Consider the following 6,000-nt stretch of genomic DNA (forward strand, 5'->3'; position numbering starts at 1 on the left):
TCTAAAACTTCAAGAATCCTTTTTGCTCCTCTTCGTAACCAATAATAAAACAACTTATTTTCCATTTAAATCATATAAATATAACTTAATTACACAATTTAAATTTTTAATAACTATATAATATACAATTTTATATAATTAAATTCTAGAAATTTAATTTAAACAATAAAATTATTGATTGATTTATATAATTTAAATAATAATATTATAAATTATATAAAATTATGTCACTTAAGAGTTGTTTATTTAGTGATATTTGCTAACTTTGAGGACTCCAACAACACTAATTTGAAATATTAGATTGAGAGGATGGTATATGACTAGCAGGTAATGATAATTTATTTTTGGGTTAACTATGTTTTTTGTCCCCAAACTATTAAGCGATTTTAGTTTTATTCTCTCTTTCAAAGTTTACTTTAGAGATGTTCCTATCTCTTTGAAATTTATGGAATCGGTCTTTAATATCCAATGACAATAGTTTTTTTTTTTTTATGTAGCAAATGAAGTGTCACGTCAAAATTTCGTTTGGAACACGTGGCAAATTATTTAATTTAAAAACCTAATTTGATTTTCTACTTCATTTTCTTCTTCTTTCTCAAGCCAGGCTTCTTCCCCAACTTCGATTTTGCCATTCATCTTCACACCTTTCATCTCCCCCAAATCCCCATCTATGATTTCTCTTCAAACTACAAAAATGTAGTGTTTGAACCAAATTACTTTTCTTTTACTTTTCTTTCCATTATCCACACACACTCTCTCTCTCTCTCTCTCTCTCTCTCTCTCTCTCTCTATATATATATATATATATATATATATATATATATATATATATATATATATATATATATATTCAATCAATTTCAATCATATCTAACCCTTTAACCTTATCTCTCTAATTTATGCTTCTACCAACATTTAAACCTTTAAACGTGGCAAGTTTAGGTTTTTTCACCGATTTACCACCCATTAAGATGGCCATTCCCTACTTGTATTTCATCACCGTCGAGAAGGCTGTTATGGATGTCGACCTCTTCCTCCTTTCTTCCCCTTCTACCATCTTCCCCCAAGATAACCTTAAGAAGATCGTCGCCTAAAAGGTCGTCAAGTACGTCGAATCCGACATGGTCATCGATTTGGGATTGTCGGAATCCCCACTCTCGACTCCCACCCTGTTGTTGATTTGGCTACCAACGTTGTCGATGTTTCTCTCTCTACATATATACCCAATCAATCTCAATCATCTCTAACACTTCAACCTCATCTCTCTTGTTTTTTCTTCCACTAACGTTAAAACTTCTAGTCGTGGCAAGTTTAGGTTTTTTTCACCTATTTCTTCCACCCATCAAGATAGCCATTCCCTACCCACATTTTATCGCCATCGAAAAGGCTGCCAAGGATGCCGACCTCCTCTTCCCTTCCTCCCCTTCCGCCATCTTCGCCCAAGACAACATTAAGAAGATCGTCGCCTACGAAGCTATCGAGTACGTCGAATCCAACATGATCATCGATTTGGGATTGTCGGAATCCCCATTCTTGACTTCCACCCTGTCATCGATTTGGCCATCAAAGTTGCCGATGATTCTCTCCTTACATATATACCCAATCAATCTCAAACATCTCTAATCCTTAAACCTTATCTCTCTTACTTAAGCTTCTACCAACGTCTAAACATCTATTTGGGCAAGTTTAGGTTTTTTCACCCATTTCCTCACCCCATTAAGATTGCCATTCCCTACTCGCACTTCACTGCCATCAAGAAGCTTTCCATGGACACCAACCTCCTCCTCCCTTCCTCGCCCTCCGTCACCTTCCCCTAAGATAACCTTAAGAAGATCACTGCCTACAATGCTGTAAAGTACGTTAAATCTGGAATGGTCTTCAATTTGGGATTGTCGGAATCCTCACTGTCGACTCCCACGTTGTCGTCAATTTGTCCACCAACGTTGCAGACAAGGGTGACCCTTTCCTCAACCTCGTAAAGGACCACAACGACTCCCTCTATAGGGAGAAGATAATGGAGAGTGCGTGCCAGAAGTTTATTGTTATTGTTGACGAGTTAAAGCTCATGAACTATTGAGAGGTTGCGCAAGCTGTTTGTGGAAGTTGAGTGTGTTTCCAAGATTATAAATTTTGGGGAGAAGGAGGAACCCTTTGGCACAAACAATGGGGATTTGGTAGTGAATGTGAGTTTTGTGTATATGAAGGAGAAGAAAAATGAAGGTTGTCGATGGTGGGGTTTTAGTGTTTTGTTTTGTTTTGCTTTTTTTTTTAGGTAGGAGGAAGATGTGGGTGACAATAGATGGTGATGGAAAGGATGAAGGTAATGGAGAGTGTTGATGGGTTTCAAGAAATGAAGATAACAGTTGGATCAAAACATTTCATATGTGTTGCATAAAAAAATTATGTTTTATTTTTTATTTTCCATGTGTCATTTAAATGGAGTAGTGACATGGCATTCCATTTGCCACACAAGAAAAAACACTAACACTATTAAACATTAAGGACTTATTCCATTAATTTCAAAAGGATAGGAACCTAATTAGAGCAAACATTGAAAGAGGGACTAAAACCAAAATCATTTAATTGTTTTTTTTCCCATAATAAATGTAGTTTTAAAAATATTGTTAGGTTTGTAAAAAGTTAGTTTTGACACTAACTTTTCAATATGACAACCTAAATAATAGTAACATATTAAAGTAGGATACTAAATTATATATAAATTAGATTATTGAATAAAACAATATTATAAAGGGTTATGAAGAGGAAATTTAATTACGAATTGTGAAATAATCATTTCTCTTATTTTAATGGGATTAGTGAACTAAGTTTAGTATTCACTTGATTGAAGATTCTACCATTTCAATAAATGCATCATTGGTTTTATTCCACATCATGATATTTTAAATGAAAGTATGGAAGATCATTGTTTTTTCTATTAGTAGAATATATTTATATATTTATATATTATTAAAAATTTAATGGTAAAGTTTCACAATACAAATTTCACATTGTAGCATATAGATGAAACTATAATTGTTGTAACGTCCCACAGACTGAACAACCTCAATCAATAAAACATCACATACATGAATATTCAAAGAGTACAGGGTTTTGGGTAAGAAGGTATACAATATGTCCATTATACCCAGATTACAAGGAAAGGGCCCCACATGGCCCAACCAGAACAAAATACTAAAAAGAACATAATTAAAATTACTAGGTCTTGATCGGACAAGAAAACATAAATAACATAACCCTCCAGTAATGGGCCCCACAGTGGGCCCAACACCCATCCAATCCATCAAGCTGTAGCATTCCTATTACCATCACCACTGCCAGGGGTTCTCACATCTGCTCACATCAACAAGGTTGATGATCATTGCAAAGGAAGAGACCACACATAACACACAAGTAAGCAAAAGGGTAAGCTAGCGAAAAGTCATCATACAGGCACACAACACACCATTCATATTCAATCATACATAGCAGTCATCCCATGTGAAATACCCATCCATATAAAACCCTAAGATTAAACTATCCGGATACTTAACTGAGGCACCACCACGTGGCAGTGGAATTAGGTCCTAGCAATGAGGCGTCACCACAAGGCCTTCACGGAATTATACCCTTACAGGAGGCACCACCACGTGGCCTTCGTGGAATTATGCCCTAGCCCTGAGGCACCACCACGACCCCCCGTGGAATTACGTCCTTTTGTCGAGGCACCACCAGGGACTCCCCTTAAGAGGATCCATGGAATTACGTCCAACCGATGAGGCGCCAAACAAGAACAAGGTGAGCCGCTCAGGGCATTCATCGATCGTTTCAGTAAGGCAGCCCTTCGCACCCCACACCTCAACCAGGAAATGATCCTCCAATGTATGGCCTTTACCCTCCAACCCGACCCCTTCGCCAACAATGTCTACCTCCACCCACCTACCTCTATGCACGAGCTCAAGTTGCGTGCTGCCAACTATGTTCGAATGGAGGAAATGCAGACCCTCCACACCAGATTCTGCAATGACTATGCAGCCACCACCGCCAACCCCACCCCACCACACCCCCGCCCTGGTCCCAGATCACGCGAGCCCCGCCAACCCCGCTTTACTAGATATGCTCCCCTTAATGTCCCTAGATCCCGCCTCCTTGATGAGGCCTTACAAGTTGACCTTATCCCACCACCGCACAAGACGACCACTCCCCCCAATGCTGATATGACCAAATATTGCCGCTACCACCGCAACCATGGCCACACTACAAAGGACTGCAAAACACTCCAGGATAAAATTGAAGAACTGGTTTGTGTTGGCCACTTTCGCCGCTTCATCCGCAGAGATGATCATTCCTCTCGAACCCGTCACCCTCCTCGATCTGACCACATACGCCCTCCCTACGACTCTCGCTACGACAGACGCCCTACCCAATCCACTAACCAGGACCCCCAACCAGCTCGCACCGATGTTACCCCTACCGACCCTCCCCTACGTGGCACTATCAACACCATCTCTGGCGATTTCGCTAATGGAGGATCCACCTCTTCTGCCAGAAAGAAACACCTCCGCCATATCCAATCATCAACCATATTACTCATTCCCATCACAGACGCCGCATGCCTCCCATCACCTTCATGGACGATGACTTCCACGACCTCGATCACCAACAAGACGGCCCCATGGTCATCATTGTCGAAATCGAAAACTACGCAGTCAAGAAAGTCCTTGTCGACCAGGGCAACTCCGTTGACATCCTCTACTGGGCAACATATCAAAAACTCCAGCTTCCAGACACTGCCATGGTCCCGTATGATGAACCCCTCTATGGCTTTTTTGGAGAACAAGTTTCCACCCGCGACTACATTGACCTTCACACCGTATTTCATGACGGATCCCAAACTAAAACCATTCCCATTCGCTTTCTCATCGTTGACGCACTCACATCCTATAATGTCCTCCTTGGCCGTCCCTCGCTCAACACCCTCTGTGCCGTCGTCTCTACCCCTCACCTGGCCATGAAATTCCCTTCCCCTTCTGGCGAAATTCTCACCGTCCATTGCGACCAACGTCTGGCACGCGAATGCTACATGGCCAGCCTACGCCCACAACTCCCAATCCAGCAAACCAACCACATCGAGCGACCACCTGGCTCTGGGATCACTCTATCGGGCGAAGATCTAGACCCCAGAGTGGGCCGAGATGTTCGTCTCAAACCGGTTGAAGAAACCTCCCCCCTGGAACTTCCAAATGGCCACTCTATCAACGTAGGCACCAGATTAAACTCTGACGAGCGTGCCATCATCACACATGTTCTAGTCGGCAACACAGACCTTTTCGGTTGGTCAACTGCTGACTTACCCGGAGTAGACCCTCTAGTAGCATCCCACAAGTTATCCATCTACAAAGAAGGCCACTATATCTCTCAGAAAAAATGCAAACTCGGTGAGGAACGACGCCTAGCGGCTAAGGCCGAGGCCGATAAGTTATTAAGCGCAAGATTCATTGAAGAAGCTCAATACACCACTTGGCTTTCTAACGTAGTCTTGGTGAAGAAAGCCAACGGCAAGTGGCAGATGTGTGTCGATTACACAGATCTAAACAAAGCCTGTCCTCGAGATGCCTACCCCTTACCCAACATTGACCGACTTGTTGACGGCGCGACAGGAAATAACGTACTCAGTTTCCTGGATGCATATTCCGGTTACAATCAAATCCCCATGGCCGCATCCGACATGAACAAGACCGCCTTCATCACAGACGACGCTAATTATTTTTACAGAGTTATGCCTTTTGGCCTCAAAAACGCCGGAGCAACCTACCAACGATTGATGGACAAAGTTTTCAGTCATTTGATGGGACAATGTGTCGAAGTATACGTCGATAACATGGTTATCAAATCTCTAAGCCATCACCAACACACGCAGGACCTCTCGGCAGTCTTCTCCGCATTACGCCAATACAACCTTCGCCTCAACCCCGACAAGTGTGTATTCGACGTCGACCGCGG

The sequence above is a fragment of the Vigna unguiculata genome, chromosome 5 (genome assembly GCF_004118075.2).
Source record: "Vigna unguiculata cultivar IT97K-499-35 chromosome 5, ASM411807v1, whole genome shotgun sequence".
In the NCBI taxonomy this organism is placed as follows: Eukaryota; Viridiplantae; Streptophyta; class Magnoliopsida; order Fabales; family Fabaceae; genus Vigna; species Vigna unguiculata.